This window comes from Rhinoderma darwinii, chromosome 7 (assembly GCF_050947455.1).
Source record: "Rhinoderma darwinii isolate aRhiDar2 chromosome 7, aRhiDar2.hap1, whole genome shotgun sequence".
Taxonomy (NCBI): Eukaryota; Metazoa; Chordata; class Amphibia; order Anura; family Rhinodermatidae; genus Rhinoderma; species Rhinoderma darwinii.
The window spans coordinates 74,610,916-74,632,345 of NC_134693.1; the positions used below are offsets into that span (position 1 = coordinate 74,610,916).

A 21,430-nucleotide genomic window follows, 5' to 3' on the forward strand; every position below is an offset into this window, starting at 1 on the left:
TATATATATTTATTTGCATTGTGCACAGAGAAATAAGTATTTGATCCCTTTGGCAAACAAGACTTAATACTTGGTGGCAAAACCCTTGTTGGCAAGCACAGCAGTCAGATGTTTTTTTGTAGTTGATGATGAGGTTTGCACACGTTAGATGGAATTTTGGCCCACTCCTCTTTGCAGATCATCTGTAAATCATTAAGATTTCGAGGCTGTCGCTAGGCAACTCGGATCTTCAGCTCCCTCCATAAGTTTTCGATGGGATTAAGGTCTGGAGACTGGCTAGGCCACTCCATGACCTTAATGTGCTTCTTTTTGAGCCACTCCTTTGTTGCCTTGGCTGTATGTTTCGGGTCATTGTCGTCTTGGAAGACCCAGCCACGAGCCATTTTTAATGTCCTGGTGGAGGGAAGGAGGTTGTCACTCCGGATTTGACGGTACATGGCTCCATCCATTCTCCCATTGATGCGGTGAAGTAGTCCTGTACCCTTAGCAGAGAAACACCCCAAAAACATAATGTTTCCACCTCCATGCTTGACAGTGGGGACGGTGTTCTTTGGGTCATAGGCAGCATTTCTTTTACTCCAAACATGAGTTAATGCCAAAGAGCTCAATTTTAGTCTCATCTGACCACAGCACCTACTCCCAATCACTCTCAGAATCATCCAGATGTTCATTTGCAAACTTCAGCCGGGCCTGTACATGTGCCTTCTTGAGCAGGGGGATCTTGCGGGCACTGCAGGATTTTAATCCATTACGGCGTAATGTGTTACCAATGGTTTTCTTGGTGACTGTGGTCCCAGCTGCCTTGAGATCATTAACAAGTTCCCCCCGTGTAGTTTTCGGCTGAGCTCTCAACTTTCTCAGGATCAAGGATACCCCACGAGGTGAGATTTTGCATGGAGCCCCAGATCGATGTCGATTGACAGTCATTTTGTATGTCTTCCATTTTCTTACTATTGCACCAACAGTTGTCTCCTTCTCACCCAGCGTCTTACTTATGGTTTTGTAGCCCATTCGAGCCTTGTGCAGGTCTATGATCTTGTCCCTGACATCCTTAGAAAGCTCTTTGGTCTTGCCCATGTTGTAGAGGTTAGAGTCAGATTGATTAATTGAGTCTGTGGACAGGAGTCTTTTATACAGGTGACCATGTAAGACAGCTGTCTTTAATGCAGGCACCATGATTTGGAGCGTGTAACTGGTCTGGAGGAGGCTGAACTCTTAATGGTTGGTAGGGGATCAAATACTTATTTCTCTGTGCACAATGCAATTAAATATATATAATTTTGACTATGTGATTTTCTTTTTTTTTCTTTTTATATATAATCTATCTCTCACTGGTAAAATTAACCTAGCCTAAAAATTCTAGACTCTTCATGTCTTTGACAGTGGGCAAACTTACAAAATCAGCAAGGGATCAAATACTTATTTCCTTCACTGTATATTGTCTTATACTAATTTGGGTATATTTATTGATTGACTCATTTGTTTAGTCCAGTGGTTCCCAAACTTTCTGCGGCCGGGACCGCTTTTAGACAGTGTGGATGGACAACCTAGGTTGGGAACATAGTTATGTATCTTCCTTTTCATTGGTTCCGCTATTTGGGATTATCTGTGTTCTATATTTTTTATGCACATCTTGGTCTGATTTGAGACACATGTCGTGCTCCACCTTTTTTTTTCATGGAGTATGACATTTGTGCTGCCTGTTTTCTTTATAGCAATTGTTCTCTTATTTAAAATAATATATGCAGAGTGAGGAAGAAATTGCAGTGGTTAGCGCAAGCGCAGAACTGTTGGAATGCAAGCATCGTTGTGCGCATGCGTGTTTGTTCTTCTATGATCTGATGCGGCCCGTTCAACAGACTTTCCGTTTTGTCATATGGTGTTTTACTATGTAATTTGTACACTCTATATTACTGACTCTTTAAATGGGTTGACATTTTTAGACTTTGTATCTGTATTTATTAATTATAGATTTATCAATTACTGTATGTACTTCCTATATAAACTTGACACTTTGCACTGTGTGGTAGGTTGAGAAAGGTTCGGTGTTGAACCGAAACGTCGCTCACTTGAGGTGAATAAAGCAACCATTTTCATTGAAGTCCTGGTGCCATTCCTCTGTCCTATGTTTTTTATATATATCTATTTATACTCCAGCTCACTAATCCTATGTCCGAGCCTGGACAGTGCACGGAAACTCGTGGCGGCACACGATGAAGATCAAAGCAGAAAAAGAGAAACTTGATCCAGCGCTGGCTTTAAAAGGAAGTTATATTCCAGCTTTATTCCAAATATATTAAAAGTCCATAAACAAAAGGTGAGGATGCATCAGATAGAAGGCCTACGCGTTTCAGACAAATCACTTGTTCTTACTCATGGCGTGTTGCCTATACTACAAGATACAGCTTGCATTTATATCCAGTGAGTTCACCAAAAATAAACTCCCACGTCCACCTCCCCATCCAATGGCTGGATCCCAAGTGAAGGGTCAAAGGTTACTCATGAGTGAACAAAGCAGAGTGAATAAATTTCAGCCTGCTGTGTGATAAAACTCGGTATACACATGTGTTTATTTGGCCACCATATGGGCCAATTGGTCTGACGTGAACTCCATATTAACAGAGGGGGGAAAATTCAAAATATTGAGCCAATCTAATGGATATAAATGCAGACAGTATAAAAATGACTAGCTTGCAGCTGAGAGGGGCTCAAATTTATTCTGCAGCAGGACAACAACCCCAAACATACAGCCAATGTCATTAGGAACTATCTTCAGCGTAAAGAAGAAAAAGGAGCCATGGATGTGATGATATGGCTCCCACAGAGCCCTGATCACAACATCGTGTCTGTCTGGGACATATAGGATTGTATGGAGTGAAACTACAAATGGTAAGGACATGCTGGGAGTTGCAGTTTCAAAAAGAAAAATAACACCCATCATCTCGCTGCAGATCATACAGTGACTAGAGCGCCGATCAGAGGCAGAATAAACATTTATATTAAGTGACTCGCCTGTGACTATTTCAGATTCTAGTTGTTCTTTTTCTCTTTTCTTCTCCATCCGGTTTAAACCTCTATGATGACTTCTCCCGGCCAATTTCAGAAGAGTTTGCCACTCAGATGTCTTCAGCTACTCACTATAAATACATTTCTGCACCTATAAACGAAGATAAAATTCTCATGGTGACACACACAGTGCCCCTAAATATAATAGTTCCATACACTGCACCTCTAATTATAATAGCACCATACACTGTGTCCCTGATTATAATAGCACCATACACTGTGTCCCACACACACACTGCTCCCCGTAGATAGTGCCCCCATAGAGCCCCCTGTAGATAGTGCCCCCAAAGAGCCCCCTGTAGATAGTGCCCCCATAGAGTCCCCTGTAGATAGTGCCCCACATATAGTGCCCCTTGTAGATGGTGCCCCACATGATGTCATTGCGCCGCTATCATCGTTGAAAAGCGCTGATTGGCGGGGCAAGTCATTCTGTCCTGCCAATCAGCCTCAATGTAAGGCAGGTACAATTAGTTCAGAAGGGGTTTGCGGTGGCTGGTTTCAGTGGCACCCACTCCCAGAGCCGAATCTAGCGTTTCTGCTGCCTGAGGTGAAAATTGAAATGGTGCCCCCAGATCTTGATTGGCATCCCCCTAACTGTTCTACATTACTACCAGCCTTCTCCATTGCCTTGTACTCCCCTGGCATCCGCAGTGCAGCGATGAAGCAGGACAGAGTACACCTTGCTGAATGGTGCATGCTCATGGAGTACAAGGCAATGGCGCATCCAAGAAAGTTGGAGGAGACTGGTAGTGATGTATAACAGTCAGGGGGGTGTCAACCAAGCATGGAAAGGTGGGTTGCAGTTAGGACTCTACAGGATAGCGGCACCGCCCCATGACCCATTAATAAGTAGGCAGCATATAGTGTGCTTCGTTTTAAAAGTTGATTTTATAGATTTTACTGTATCTGAAACAAACGTACAGGGGAAAGTTTGGAAATAATGTCATGGTCATGTATGTATACTGCATGGTGGCGGTTCAAGGGGTTAAAACTACCTGACAGGTTCCCAATAAATATACAATGAATTGCAACAATGCCATCTGCTCTGCAGTTTTGTATTATAAATATATCCTATATAATTACAGGACTAGAACAAAGCTCATTACATAAATACAGTACCGAAACCAAGCTTAGTACATGTGTACATCACCAGAACCAAGATCATTACATATATACAACACCAGAACAGAGCTCAGTAAATATATACAGCACCAGAACAAGGTTCATTACAGATATACAGCACAAGAATCAGGCACAGTACATATATACAGCACCAGAACCAGGCACAGTACATATAACCAGAACCAGGCACAGTACATATACACAGCACCAGAACAAGGCACAGTACATATACACAGCACCAGAACAAGGCACAGCACATATATACAGCACCAGAACAAGGCACAGTACATATACACAGCACCAGAACAAGGCACAGCACATATATACAGCACCAGAACAAGGCACAGTACATATATACAGCACCAGAACAAAACCCAGTATGTATATATATGTATGTATATATATAGGAGTGACTTCTATGGAAATGATGAATATCCACAAAATAAAGAGTATGGAAGCAGCACACAAAAAAAAAAAAGTGAGGAATTTAATCACCAAACAGATGCAACGTTTCACTCCCTCAATGGAAGCATTTTCAAGCAAATTGTGATAACACACAAGTACATATATATATATATATACACTACCATTCAAAAGTTTAGGGTCACTTAGAAATTTCCTTATTTCTGAAAGAAAAGCACAGTTTTTTTCAATGAAGATAACATTAAATTAATAAAAAATACACTCTATAAATTGTTAATGTGCTAAATGACTATTCTAGCTGCAAACATCTGGTTTTTAATGCAATATCTACATAGGTGTATAGAGGCCCATTTCCAGCAACCATCACTCCAGTGTTCTAATGGTACATTGTGTATGCTAACTGTGTTAGAAGGCTAATGGATGATTAGAAAACACTTGAAAACCCTTGTGCAATTATGTTAGCACCGCTGTAAACAGTTTTTCTGTTTAGAGGAGCTATAAAACTGACCTTCCTTTGAGCTACTTGAGAATCTGGAGCATTACATTTGTGGGTTCGATTAAACTCTCCAAATGGCTAGAAAAAGAGAGCTTTCATGTGAAACTCGACAGTCTATTCTTGTTCTTAGAAATGAAGGCTATTCCATGCGAGAAATTGCCAAGAAACTGAAGATTTCCTACAACGGTGTGTACTACTTCCTTCAAAGGACAGCACAAACAGGCTCTAACCAGAGTAGAAAGAGAAGTGGTAGGCCCCGCTGCACAACTGAGCAACAAGACAAGTAGTTTCGACGTTTGAGGTGTTTGGATCACACAGAAGAACATTTGTGAGACGCAGAACAACTGAAAAGATGCTGGAAGAGTGTCTGACGCCGTCTGTCAAGCATGGTGGAGGTAATGTGATGGTCTGGGGTTGCTTTGGTGCTGGTAAAGTGGGAGATTTGTACAAGGTAAAAGGGATTTTGAATAAGGAAGGCTATCACTCCATTTTGCAACGCCATGCCATACCCTGTGGACAGCGCTTGATTGGAGCCAATTTCATCCTATAACAGGACAATGACCCAAAGCACACCTCCAAATTATGCAAGAACTATTTAGGGAAGAAGCAGGCAGCTGGTATTCTATCTGTAATGGAGTGGCCCATAGAGCTGTTGTGGGAGCATCTTGACCGTGTGGTACGCAAGAAGTGCCCATCAAGCCAATCCAACTTGTGGGAGGGGCTTCTGGAAGCATGGGGTGAAATTTCTCCCGATTACCTCAGCAAATTAACAGCTAGAATGCCAAAGGTCTGCAATGCTGTAATTGCTGCAAATGGAGCATTCTTTGATGAAAGCAAAGTTTGAAGGAGGAAATTATTATTTCAAATAAAAATCATTATTTCTAACCTTGTCAATGTCTTGACTATATTTTCTAGTCATTTTGCAACTCATTTGATAAATATAAGTGTGAGTTTTCATGGAAAACACAAAATTGTCTGGGTGACCACAAACTTTTGAACGGTAGTGTATATATATATATATATATATATATATATATATATATATATATATATATATATATCTCGATATAGATAGATAGATCGATAGATAGTTAGGAGAGCATAGCCCAATTAACAAGTGCTATAAATATTGGCAATTTATACAAACAGTGTATCAAAGTACAATTAAAGTACAATTTGTTGGATCATTAAAGTCAGAAGAAGCTGACACTCACCAATCTAAACATATTTTTCTAATGAACGGACTCCATAGGTATCGAGTAAGAAATTCTCGGCGTCTCAAGTACCAAGTTGCGCATGCCCAAATGCTAGCTATCCATTGGGTATAGCAATACACGTGGTCTACGGTTACCATGACACAGTACAACAGAGAATAGACTATAAATACAATATGACCATATTTTCGATCAAAAATATTATCTCCGTTACTAATGCAAGATATACTATCCGTGACTTGGTTATAATACCGATATAATTAATTTAACATATACTTGTTTTGATTGAAAATATGGTAATATTGTATTGATAGTCTATTCCCTAGTCAGAGATGGTAATATACACACACACACACACACACACACACACACACACACACACACACACCCAGGCTCATACATATATACACAGTACCAGAAACAAGCTCAGTACATAAATACATAGCTTTCCGTTTGCATTACCATTGATTTCATTGGTAACGCTTCTGTTGCTAATGGTTTCCGTTTGTCTCTGTGTCGCAAGGTTTCTGTTTTTTGGGTGGTATCGATAGAGTAGACGACTGTATCCACCTGTAATCTATCACATCTAACTCAGATGTGATGTATGACAGGTGGATCCTGCACGTCAGAGACGCACAGGATCCGCTGACACTGAACCCATCAGTCCCACGGACCAGATGTGTTCAGGATTCAGCGTAAGATACAGCTGTTCTGTATATAGGGGGGGGGGGGGAAATAGCAATTTTGCTGTTGTTTTTGTGGCAAATATACAGCTCCCCCTGTAGGTAACGCCATACAGCCCCCCCTGCAGGTAACGCTATGCAGCCCCCCTGTAGGTAACGCTATACAGCCCCCCTATAGGTAACACTATACAGCCCCCCATAGGTAACGCTATACAGCCCCCCCTGTAGGAAACGCTGTACAGCCCCAACCCCCCAAAAAAATCCGACCTATAGTTTGTCCTACAAAAGACATGTATCTCCTATCCACAGGATAGGAGATACATGTGTGATCGCTGGCAGCGATAGGGAGAACGGGGCACTGAAAGTCCCTCGAAGTTTTCCATGACTAACCTCTGACTTCCGGCGTCTGCGCAGTTCAATAAAAATGAAAGGAGCGCTGGTCACGCATGAGCACAAGCGCGACCGGCGCTCCATTCATTTCTACGGAGTGGCCGACACAGACCCCGGAAGTCTGAGGTTTGTGATGGAGAACTTCAGGGGACTTTCGGTCCCCCGTTCTCCTTATCGCTGCCAGCGATCACACATGTATCCCCTCCCCTGAGGATAGGGGATACATGTCTTTTATAGGAACAACCCCTTTAATGGCAGAGCGGGGAGATACCTCCCTGCTCTGCCGTAGTGTTAAGTGGCATCGCGCTGTAGTAGCCATAGCGGCAGCTAGCGGAGCCTCCGGCCATGGTGGGGGCCCATGCCGGCGGGCCCCGTAGCAGCCGCTACGGCTGCTACAGCGGTAGTTACGCCACTGGCTGTGGCCCTGTATCTAAGTCTATCATGTGTGATACTGTCTGCTGGGGCCATGTATCTAAGCCTATTATGTATGATACTGTCTGCTGAGACAAGGAAGGTATGTGGGACTACCTACAGGGGACAGCATAGCACTGTCTACAAGGGGGATGTATGGCAGGGGGACTGTGTGTGTGGAACCATACAGGGGGGTTTATGACACTATATACAGGGAGCATTGTGTGGGGAACACCCAACAGGCATCTTTGATTAGAGCCCCGAGACATAACTTTGCTTGGGGCCTCAGAAATGCCAAATTTGCCCCGAACAAGGATACTTATTGCTGGGGCCTTGTATTTAAGGCTACATTCACACGAGCATTATAGATTTACGTGCGTAAATTATTTACGTGCGTAAATCTGGTCGAGAGTGAGTTTTGCATCAGTGTGCTTTGTGTGTGGCATGTGTTTTTCGCGCACTTGCAAGATGTAATTGATGCGTGAAACACGGACAGCACACGGATGTCGTCCGTGTGCTGTCAGTGGTTTTCACACACCCATTGACTTCAATGGGCGACTAGGTGCGTGAAAACGCACTAATATAGGACATGCAGTGAGTTTCACGCAATGGACACTCACTGCGTAAAAACACTCGTGTGAATAGCCCCATTGAAATCAATGGGTCCATGTGCTGTGCATTATTTAACCCCTTCCCGACATTTGACGTATCCATACACCAAAGTCGGGTAGGGGAAGTATGGAACGGGCTCACGGAGTGAACCCGCTCTATTTGATGCGGGTGTCGGCTGTTTGTTACAGACGACACTTCAGAGTAACGAGCGGCATTGCGCTCGAGCGCGATCCCGCTCTTTTAACTCGTTAAATGCTGCGGTCAATAGCGACAACAGCATTTAAATTGTTAGGAAGAGAGGGGCGACCCCCTCTGACAGCTCATCGCGCCCACCCGCAACGGAATCACGCAGGGGGGGGGACGATGGTTGCTATGGCTGCCTTGGGGCCTAATGAAGGCCCCCAGGTCCGCCATCTTTGTGCACCTATTAAGTCCAGGACTTAATAGTTGCCTGTCAGAATCACGATACACTGCAATACATTAGTATATCGTGCAAGCGATCTAACGATCGCTGGATGAAGTCCCCTAGGGGGACTAATAAAAAAAGTAAAAGTGAGTTAAATAAAGTTGTTTTTTTGTGTAAAAAAAATAAAAAGATTAAAAGTTCAAAAAACCCCCCTTTTCCCATTTTCCTCCTAGAGCATAGTAAAAAATAAATAAAAAATAAACATAATTGGTATCGCCGCGTCCGTAAAAGTCTGAACTATTACAATATATCATTATTTAACCCGCGCAATGAACGCCGTAAAAAAAAAAAAATTGTAAACGCCAGAATCTCTATTTTTTGGTCACCTGATCTCCCACACAAAATGAAGCCCTCATACCACTTAATCGACGGAAAAATAAAAAAGTTATGTCTTTCGGAATTTGGCGACACAAAATAAATTTTCTTTTTTACACTTAGGTTTTTACTTGTAAAAGTAGTAAAATATAGAAAAAAACTATATATATTTGGTATCGCCGCAATCGTATTGACCCACAGAATAAAGTTAACATGTTGTTTTAATTGCAGAGTGAATTTCGTAAAAACAGCACGCAAAAAACCATGGATGAATCGCTGCTTTTCTCATTTTCTACCCCACAAATAATTTTTTTCCCGTTTACAAGTACATTATACGGAAAAATAAATGGTGCTATGAAAAACTACAACTCGTCCCGCAAAAATCAAGCCCTCATAGTACTATATAGACGGAAAAATAAAGACGTTATGGCTTTTGGAAGGTGGGGAGGAAAAAACGAAAATGAAAATCTGAAAAAGGGCTGCGGCGGGAAGGGGTTAAACGCACAGCACATGGACGAGATTCACGCTGGTCTGAATGAGCCCTAAGGGTATGTTCACACGCAGTGAGCAAAAACGTCTGAAAATACGGAGCATTTTTCAGGCGAAAACAGCTCCTGATTTTCAGACTTTTTTTTTTAACAACTCGCGTTTTTGCTGCGTTTTTTACGGCCGTTTTTGGAGCTGTTTTTCAATGGAGTCAATGAAAAACGCCTCCAGATACGTCCCAAGAAGTGTCCTGCACTTCTTTTGACAAGCCGTCATTTTACGCGCCGTATTTTGACAGCGACACGGAAAATAAAGGCTCGTGGAAACAGAATATCGTAATTCCCATTAAAAGCAATGGGCAGATGTTTGTAGGCCTACTAGGGGCGTTTTTTCAGGCTTAATTCGAGGCGTAAAACGCCCAAATTACACCTGAAAACAGGGTGAACAGCGTGTGAACATACCCTAAGTCTATCATGTGTGATACCGTCTGCTGGGGCCATGTATCTAAGGCCCCATGCACACGAACGTGTTTTTGCGGCCGCAATTCCCCCGAAAATCCACGGGAGAATTGCGGCCCCATTCTTTTCTATGGGGCCATGCACACGACCGTAGTTTTTGCGGTCCTTGCACAGCCCTGACCGCAGAAAGGACGGGCATGTCATATCACGGCCCTGTTCTGCGGTCCGGGCTCATTGAAAACAATGGCGGCGGCCATGTGCATGTCCCGCAATTTGCGGGCGGCCTGCGGCTGACAGTCAGGAGAAAACAGCTGCGTCATTTCAGACGTAAAAGCTCCTCCTCGCATTATGCGAGGTGTCTTTGACGCCCGTAATCTTGAGCTGTTCTTCATTGACTTCAATGAAAAACGGCTCAAATTACAGCTGTCAAACGACGACGCGTAAATTACTGGTCGTCGGCACAGTACGTTGGCAAACCCATTCAAATGAATGGGAAGATGTTTGCCGACGTATTGTAGCCGTATTTTCAGGCGTAAATCGAGGCATAATACGCCTCGTTTACGCCTGAAAATAGATCGTGTGAACCCAGCCTTAGGGTATGTGCACACGATAGCAGGCATTTACGTCTGAAAAGACAGACTGTTTTCAGGAGAAAACAGCTGCCTCGTTTCAGTCGTAAATGCTCCTCCTCGCATTTTGCGAGGCTTCTCTGACAGCCGTAAATTTTGAGCTACTCTTCATTGAGTTCAATGAAGAACGGCTCAAATTACGTCTGAAAGAAGTGTCCTGCACTTCTTTTGACGAGACTGTATTTTTACGCGTCGTCGTTTGACAGCTGTCAAACGACGACACGTAAATGACAGGTTGTCTGCACAGTACGTCGGCAAACCCATTCAAATGAATGGGCAGATGTTTGCCAACGTATTGTAGCCCTATTTTCAGACGTACAACGAGGCATAATACGCCTCGTTGTACGTCTGAAAATAGGTCGTGTGAACCCAGCCTTAGACTATCATGTATGATACTGTCTGCTGAGACAATGCATCCAATTCTATCCAGCGGTGTAGCTATAGGAGCCTTAGAGTATGTGCACACAACCTCTTTTCAGACGTAATGGAGGCGTTGTACGCCTCGAATTACGCCTGAAAAGACGGCTCCAATACGTCAGCAAACATCTGCCCATTGCTGGCAATGGGTCTTACGATGTTCTGTGCAGATGAGCTGTTATTTCACGCGTCGCTGTCAAAAGACGGGGCGTAAAATTACGGCCGCGTCAAAGAAGTGCAGGACACTTCTTGTGACGTAATTGGAGCCGTTTTTCATTGACTCCAATGAAGAACAGCTTCAATTACATCCGTAAAAGACGCCACGAAAAACGCGTGCACTTGTACAAACGTCTGAAATTCAGGAGCTGTTTTCACCTGAAAACATCTCCGTAATTTCAGATGTATTTGGCGTTGTCGTGTGAACATACCCTTAGTCTCATAGATATGCTATCGCCGATATATACGTAATCAAAATATATTTTTATGGGGAGGGGTTAATATATGTCTCTGGGCTTTTAAGACCCTAGCAACGCCTCTGCTTTTAACATGTTAACGTGGACCTGCCAGTCACACTCATACAGAGAAGCTGTCAATCAAGCGGGAAAAACACGAAAAATATAAGGGTCCAGTAGCGTCCATGGCCGCGGGCCGTCGGGTTTACTCACCTCCCGACGCCATGGATCCGTGAGCACTGGCCCCCATCTCCTTCCTAGAAGACGCCAGCGCTCACTTCCGCTCCGGTCTGCTGGGGCCCGTAGGGTGCGCGCGCACGCTCGTGCCCGATCTTAAAGGGCCAGCACGCGCACAAAGGAAGTCGTCATCATTATCAACTGCCACGATTTCCTGGTCTATAAGAAGGCCCCAGGCCTTCTGATCCTTGCCTGAGCGTTGTTCGTTTTCCCAGTCTGTCTTGCAAATGGTCGCTTAGTGTTTCCCGTTCCAGTTGTTACCCCTGCATTGTTACCTGTTCCTGTTTCCCGTGCTGTGCCTTTAGTATTGAGTCTTCCACGTCCTGAGTCATCTGCCACGTCCGGAGGAATCCGCCACGTCCTGTGTCATCTGCCACGTCCAGAGGAATCCGCCACGTCTGGTGCAACCTGCGGCTCCTGTGTCATCTGCCACGTTTGGCGTTATCTGCTGCACCCATCTCCATCAGTGCCAGAGTTGCGGCCACCGTCTGGACTATCCAGGTACCCTTGTGCGGGACATTGTATTGCTGGGGTTTCCTATTTGGCCAGCTGCCTCCCCGCTACGGCGGTACGGCCTAGTTGGTCCATTAACTCGCTTTGTGACAGGTCCATTTACACATTGTGGTTGAGGTGAGGCTAGAATTATATTTAAAAACTGCATCAAAAAACGCATGCGGCTTTTAACGAGAATTGGAGCATTTTTCAATGCGGTTGCCTTTTTACCGCAGCGACAAAATGCGTCAAATCGCGGAAAAAAGCATACGGTATTCAGATGCGTTTTTTATGTGATTCTAACCACACCGTAACCGCAACCTGTGAATGGACTCTGCGTGTGAACATACCCTTAGAGTCAAAAACGTCTGAAAATACGGAGCTGTTTTCAAGAGAAAACAGCTCCTGATTTTCAGATGTTTGTTGTGCCACTCGCGATTTTCGCTGCGTTTTTTACGGCCGTTTTTGGCGCTTTTTGCAATAGAGTCTATGGAAAACGGCTCCAAATACGTCCCAAGAAGTGTCCTGCACTTCTTTTTCGCTGCCGTTTTATTACGCGTAAAAAAACGCTGCGAAAAACGCTCCGTCGGAACAGAACGCCGTTTTCCCATTGAATTCAATAGGCAGATGTTTGGAGGCGTTCTGCTTCCGATATTTCGGCCGTTTTTCGGGCGTTTACGGCCCGAAACACGGCCGAAAATAGGCCGGGTGAACATACCCTAAGAGAGATTTATTAAAACTGATAGGCACATCTTGGGCTGTTCTACCGACAGAAATGTACATCTACGCCTCCTATTAGAAAGGGTAGATGTGCGTTATTATTTGCGCGTATTTCTGTCAGAATTAATAACAAACCTAGAGGCGTGATGGTGGCCCTGTCCCTCCAGATTAACCTTGCCAAGTTTTCTTTCCACTTTTCAAAAGTGTCAAAAGGTGAGAAAAGCAGCAGACAAAAAATGGCGACAGCACCCTGCGACACTAATGCCACCTAAACCTCTAAATATAAATAAATATGCACTAAAGCTAAATCTACTTACAAATAGGGAGGTTCTTAGTGCACATTTTGATCAAAAAGTGTTAGCCCACCTGCCACGACAAGGCGACCTCTGTAAGGTGGGAACCTACGCTGCACATACACCCAGAACTGGGACTAAGCCTACATATATACCTGGGGATGGTAGGATCCAGCATTGAACTGATTAAAAATCACCCAGGGCAGAATGGGAGGAGTGCAAGAACAACAAGTGGAGGCAGTCACTAACCCCACATATATTGATCCCATAAACACAACAAAAATTGAACAGCACATTCCAACTAAATGATACAAAATGTATGCAGGTGCAAGAACACCTATGACTGCAGATATACAGCAGACAAAAAATGGCGACAGCACCCTGCGACACTAATGCCACCTAAACCACTAAATATAAATAAATATGCACTAAAGCTAAATCTACTTACAAATAGGGAGGTTCTTAGTGCACATTTTGATCAAAAAGTGTTAGCCCACCTGCCACGACAGTGACTGCCTCCACTTGTTGTTCTTGCACTCCTCCCATTCTTCCCTGGGTGATTTTAATCAGTTCAATGCTGGATCCTACCATCCCCAGGTATATATGTAGGCTTAGTTCCAGTTCTGGGTGTATGTGCAGCGTAGGTTCCCACCTTACAGAGGTCGCCTTGTCGTGGCAGGTGGGCTAACACTTTTTGATCAAAATGTGCACTAAGAACCTCCCTATTTGTAAGTAGATTTAGCTTTAGTGCATATTTATTTATATTTAGAGGTTTAGGTGGCATTAGTGTTGCAGGGTGCTGTCGCCATTTTTTGTCTGCTGTATATCTGCAGTCATAGGTGTTCTTGCACCTGCATACATTTTGTATCATTTAGTTGGAATGTGCTGTTCAATTTTTGTTGTGTCAAAAGGTGAGAAAAGTCATACATTTAAGCTCAATATTTTTATAACCAGAAAATTGGAGTAAAGCGGTTAATAAATTCCCCCCAATGGCTGCAACCAAATGCAATGCCGTGATTAGGCTGCGTCTTTTAATTAACAAAAGTATCTCTCACCATTTCTTATATAATAATAAATATTATATTACAATATATTCACATGGGAGAACTTAATTGAATTACGGTAATTTATTTACTTGTTTAGTGTCCTGTTTTCAGGAAAAATGTATTTGTCTAAAAGGTTTGTCTGTCTAAAAAGTCTGGAGCTTCAGTTTTGCTCAGCTTGTATATAAGGTCACATGATGGACTGGCCTGCTAGCATTAGGGACATGCGACCTTTGGGTTTGCAGGGCACATAAGCCGTTCTTGCAGAAGAGGACATTGATGGCCTGGCACCTGAGGCTTGTGATTAGCACCAATCTATTGTATGGCTGTATTTGCACTGTACAGTTTATTATTGCAGTTGCACTTTATATACACCGAATTGTATAGTTATTTGAATGTATTATCATACAGGGTACAATCATATGGGGGTGCGAACAGGAGGAACCGCACAGGGCAGGGCCGGATTATCATTGGTGCTCTTGGAGCTCCAGCTCTGGGCCCCGCATTCCCTCTCGCTCAGGGAAGGCCCTGGCCCCCGGCGACTTCCATATTCAATTGTACCTGCATTCTCAGGCGTAACTATAGGGGTCGCAGCGGTCGTAATTGCGACTGGGCCCAGAAGCCAGGGGGGCCGCGTCCCCCCACACCACATCAATGAAAAGTTACTATAGTAACTGGGGCCTATGTAATAAACTACACGGGCCCCTGTTACTATAGTAACTGACAGTACTTACGCCTCCTCTTCCTGGAGCGCATCAGAGGTTCTGACGTCACATCGCTGTGTGCAGCGCGTAACGTCACAACACTATGCGCTGTGCACAGCATCCCGACACTTTATGGAGTGAGTACCTGCGGCCGAAGAGGAGGTAAGTTTAATTTTAGTGTCTTGCTGATGGGTTGGGGTCCGACACCCGGGACCCCCGCCAATCAGCTGTTTTGAAGGGGTTGCAGCCGCTCGTACGAGCACTACTTCCCCTTCATTCCGGTCACTTTCTCACACTGAATCGCCTACACCGATGTGTCAGTGATTCACAGTGTGAGCAAGTGAGGGAAATGAAGGGGAAGCAGCGCTCGTACGAGCGGCTGCAACCCCTTCAAAACAGCTGATTGGTGGGGGTCCCGGGAGTCTGACTCCGACCCATCAGCTATTGATGGGCTATACTGAGGATAGGCCATCAATGTTTAGGGACTGGACAACCTTTAAAGCCTACCGTGTGTTAGGCTTAGATACAGGGCCACAACTTATACTGCATAAGAATACTGTCTGCTGGACCCTGTACCTAAGCCACATTAGGCTTAGATATAGGGTCCAACAAACAGTAGCACACAGGCCCTGTTCACATCACCGCTGCTCTTCCGTTGAGGGGTTCCGTCTGGTTAATCCCTCAACGTAAAGGCAAACGGAAACCTTAGCTTCCATTTGCATCACCATTGATCTCAATGGTGATGGAGACTTTGCTAATGGTTTCCATTTGTCACCGTTGTGAACGGATTCCGTTGTTTTGGCGGAATCAATAGCGCAGTCGACAATGCAAAACAATGGAACCCTGCCACAACGGTGACAAACGGAAATCTTTAGCAACGTTTCCGTCACCATTGAGATCAAGGATGAAGGAAACGGAAGCGGAGGTTTCAGTTTGCCTTTCTGTTGAGGGGTTAACCCGACGGAACCCATCAACGGAAGGGCAGCGGTGATGTGAACAGGCCCTTACTAATCGTTTTTTTGTGTTTTTTTACAGGTTCGGTTGTTGGACAACGTCGGATTCGAGGACTGTTTAGATGACGGCTTTTTTATTCTCAATAAAATGGTTAATGAGGATTGTGTGGGGGTGTTTTATTTTAATAAATCTATTTTTTCTATGTCTTTGTATTTTTTTTTTTACTTTATTGCTACCAACTTACTAATAGCCGCTGACAGATTTACAGCGTCCATTACTAAGGCGGGGTTTAGTGTTAGCCGGTGAAAAAGCTAACACTAACCCCCATTATTACCCCGGTACCCGCCGCCACCAGGGGTGCCAGGAAGAGCCGGGTACGATCCAGTACCCAACCATCTGTAGTGATGGTCGGGCATTGGGGTGACCGCAGGCTGGTATTATTAGGCTGGGAAAGGCCACAAACAGTGGCCCTTCCCACCCTGGTAATACTAGCCTGGTGCTGCTGTATTGTATCTGGCTGGTTATGAAAAATATAATTTTTTTTTATAAATAATTGGACAGCACTATGTGGGGGTTCCCCCATTTTTATAACCAGCCAGATACAACATAGCAGCAGCAGACTAGCATTACCAGGGTGGGAAGGGTCACAGTTTTTGGCCTTTCCCAGCCTAATAATACCAGACTGCGGCCGCCCCAGTGCCCCTCTGTCACTACAGATGGCCGGGTACTAGATCGTACCCGGCTCTTCCTGGTGGCGCTGGGTACCAGGATAATAATGGGGATTAGTGTTAACCTCTTCATGTCTAACATTAAGTCGTCCCCCCATAGTAATGGGCGTTGTGAATCAGCCAGCAACAATTACTAGGGCGGTAGTTATAAAGTTTAAACAAATACAAAGACATAGATAAAATATTTTATTGAAATAAAAATTCCACACAACCCATTTTATTGAGAATAAAAAAAATGCAGTTATCGAAGTAGTCCTCGAATCTGAAGTAGTCCAAGAACCAAACTTGTAAAAAAACACAAACACACAAAAATAATTAGTAACACGTCAAAAATAATAATTATTATTCTTACCTTTCCTGGGTCCAGCGCTGGAGCTGCAATGTCAGCGAGCTGGGCCCTATATCTAATCCTATCATGTGTGATACGGTTTGTTGAGCCACTGTATCTAATCCTATAATGCGTGCTACTGTCTGCTAAGCCACTGTATCTAATCTGATCCATAGCTTTGGGGTCGTAGTGATATAAATATGCAGTCTCATATATATATATATATATATATATGCACATATTCATACAGGCACAGATTTTTTTGTGGGGGGGCACATATGTATTGGGGCTATTTCCCCTGATGTTTTAAGACCTTAATGATGCCCCTGGCTGCTAGTGCTGTATTGTTGGGTCACTTAGGGGACCCAGCGATGCAGCTGAAAGCTGCGGGCCATCAGCCCCGAGAAGTTTGGGGGGGGGGGGGGGCCAAGAAGAACCTTTGCATCGTGGCCTATGAGCCTTTAGCTACGCCCCTGGGTATAATTGAATACAATGACGGAGTTGCAGGGAATAGCGAACTTGTTGATTGGATCCCTGCGCAGGCGCGATGACGTCATCGAGCTGGCGTACACTTCAGGCCTAATGTGGCTGAGTAAGCTGGAGCTCGGTTCATCGCGGGAACGCCCGGGCTCGGTGAGTATAGTTTTTTATTTTTTATTTCTTGGGGGCGCAATATTCAGGGAGGTGTGTGTTTCACTATCTACAAGGAGTGGGGGGGGGGTGTATAGTATGGTACGATCTACAAGGGGGCGTGTATGGCACGATCTAAAAGGGGGGTGTATGGCATGATCTACAAGGGGGGGTGTATGGAACGATCTACAAGGGGGGGCTGTGTGGCACTATCTACAAGGTGGGCAGTGTGTCACTATCTACAAGGTGGGCTGTGTGTTAAATATCTACAAGTGGGGGCTGTGTGGCACTATCTAAAAGGGGGGTGTATGGCACGATCTACAAGGGGGGTGTATGGAACGATCAGCAAGGGGGGCTGTGTGGCACCATCTACAAGGGGGTCTGTGTGGCACCATCTACAAGGGGTGGCTAGGTGGCACCAACTACAAGGTGGGGCTAGGTGGCACCATCGACAAGGTGGGGCTAGGTGGCACCATCTACAAGGGGGGACTGTGTGGCACCATCTACAATGGGGGGCTGTGTGGCACCATCTACAAGGGCTGCTGAGTGGCACCATCTACAAGGGTGCATGGCACTAATAACAAGTGGGGCTTTGCATGGCACCATCTACATAGGGGCTGTGAGTGTGTGTGTGTGTGTGTGTGTGTGTCACTACCTACAAGGGGAGCAATGTGTGATGCTGTCTGCTGATCCGCTGTATCTTTGCCTATCGTGTGATATTGTCTGCTGAGCTGTTGTATCTAATCTTATCATGATACTGTTTGCTGAGCCGCGGTATCTAAACGTATTCTGTGACACTGCTGAACTGTTGTATCTAATCCTATCATGTCGGATAATGTCTGCTGAGACAATGTATCTAATTCTATTCAGTGGTGTAGCTATAGGGGTCATGGTCTTTTAGATCTATATATCTTTTTTGTTTGTTTGGGGGTGGTTCTATGTTTTGGGCCTTGTGCCCCTGTTCTTATAAGACCCTAACATCGCCGCTGGTATGGATACATATTATGTTATTATACATAGTCTTCCGGCCGGACTCCGTTGCAGGCCGCAAATGCCAATTTGACATTGCCCTGTCCGCAGTTGATGTTTGCACCGCCCCGCCGTCACCAACAGGCATAAAATGTAATCTGTCCCTTTGGTGTAGTTAACAACTGGTGAGTAGATGACGAACCTATGTGTAGACAGTGTAGAATTAAACAGAGTGGGGTAGGTCAAGATCACCGTTTTCAATTGGAAAGTCATTTTGGGGGATCATACTTGATTCGCATGGTGCAATGGAAGTGGATGCTGCTATGTAAGTAAATCATGAGGTGGGGCAGGTTAGGAACTGACTAATGTGTTGAAAAGTAGCTGTATTAACGTATTTACTTTTTTCTTTAGGTGACGTGAAGAACCTGACCACTCTACGTGGTGTGAGTAGATTCCAGGCTCCTTCTACCTGCATTTCTTGTGTACCGGCTGCCCAGTGGGCATAGAATTCAACTTGTCCCTTTGGTGTAGTTTACAACTGGTGAGTAGTCAATTGTCTTATTTATAACACTGTACTAGATAGTAGGGATGCACGATGCATCGAAACTTCGATACTGTTTCGATACTTTGCAACCCCAAACGGTTTGATACCGTTATTTCATGTATTTCGATACTTAGCTGTGTGGCCACACAGCTTAACATTGTAACACTTGAATGTATGAGAGCTGGGCTGCGGCTGTGTAATAGTCACTGCCCCGCTCCTGAGTCCTGACATGTGCGCGCTGTCAGGATGATACGATGCGGCCAGCACTGCACTAATGAGCGGAGGCACTGAAGACAGAACATGGTGGACGCACTGCAAAACACCCCCATGTTCTGTCCTCAGTGCCTCCACCGCCGCTCATTAGTGCAGCGCCGGCCGCATCACCTCATGCTGACCGCGCGCACTTATTGTCAGGAGCAGGGCAATGAGTGTATTACACAGCCGCAGCCTCGCTCTATAACGGCGAAGATCAGAGAAACCTCTCATCTCCGCTGCTATTCCCCTGAATGCTGCGATCAAAGCGGACTGCAGCATTCAAGAGGAAGTGAGAAGGAGGGGATGCCCCTTGGATCGCATCACAGGAATCCCTGTGACGCTATTGAGGGACATACCATATATGGGCAGACAGCCCAGGGTCCATTGAAGGACCCCAGGGCTGTCCTACCATATTTCCTGTTGTTAGGGCATACTTCGTTCTCTACGGGGGGGCTGTATGGCGTTATCTACAGGGGGGGCTGTATGGCGTTATCTACAGGGGGGGCTCTATGTCTCTATGACATTTCAAAAGTTTGATGAAAGTGTAGTTATTATTTAATGTTAAAACTCGTTTTAAAGCTGAATTTTAATGTTGGATTTTTAACAAGAATCTGTTGCTGTTAGCAAAGTTTGTACAGCTTTTCCTCCCCAAAATTTTTTTTTTAGTCAGGGAAGCACTGGTTAGCACTGCTGCACATGCCGTTTCTTGTACCCATCTGAATGAGGCTGCCTTGTTGGGGCAGATGGCTCTCACACAATTTTATCAAATTTGATTAAACTGTGTGGCAAGAACCTCACTGTTATTTGCTTAGAAGAATTATTGCAGTAATTAAATGGGTTTTTCAATCTCATCTCATAAATTCATAGTATATCCCCATGATATGCTATAAATGTCTGATAGATGCAGGAACCACTTCTGGGACCTACACCCATCTCGAGAACGCAGGTCTCCTCACACCTGTCAAGTCTTCTAAAGTGGAGGGGAGGTACAGAAATAGCCAAGCGGGCTGTTTTCATAACTCCAATAGAAGTCAATTGGATAAAAACAAATAGCATAGCGAGCTATTCTGTTAATATACCATAAATGTATGAGATAATATATGACTCCTGAGTTACGAAAACAGTGTAGCTAACTGTGTAAATGTATGAGATGAGAAAACATATTTTATTATTATACATATTTTATATATAATGTATATTTTACTTTTAGTCACTGTGTCTCGGTGACCTCTAGGACAGTGTATCCTTTTTAAGACCCCTGGTTTAATCATGCTTTTGTTTCATGAGAGCAACCGGCCCAGCCAGCAATGAGTGTAATGTTATCTGCATTTCTTTTTAGCACTTAGCAAAGACGAACCTACACTCACTACATGCCACCCACCATCTATGGGTACAGAGTGAAGAATGACGGGCATCAAACGTAAGTCACTGCTTTTAATATTTAACTTAGTGGATTTTTAATATCCCAAGCACTCTGGCTTCTATTTTGTGGAGCACAGTTTATAATAGGCTGTACTAAGCTTCAAATGCCTAGAAGCATTGCCGTGGGAAACCCTGTGTTAGTTGGGTGGGGGGCCCCATCATACATAACTGCTCCATACTGCTGGCAGCCTTAATCTTGCCCTGGCACAGGGCATCATCTAATCTCAGGCCGGCCCTGTACTGCGCCAATCAACTGTAAGCACAAAGAGTAAGCTGGTAAACACTATAATCAAAGACGGCTGGAAAGGGACGGAATCCCAAATGAATAGTCAAAAGCAGATATTTTTATTAAGATACACAGATTCAATTTAGGAAGAACACAGTGTAAGGCTACATTCACAGGAGAAAGAAAGTAAACCCTCCTTCCATTCTATTTTTTTTTATTTATCAGGGCCTAAATAACCATTGTGT

At 44.4% G+C, this 21,430-nt stretch overlaps 1 protein-coding gene across 1 annotated transcript in view; it reads right to left on the reverse strand.

Moving 5' to 3' along the window:
• GUCY2C (guanylate cyclase 2C) overlaps window positions 1-21,430 on the reverse strand; it is a 255,706-nt gene that overhangs the window by 141,936 nt on the left and 92,340 nt on the right. The window lies entirely within an intron of this gene.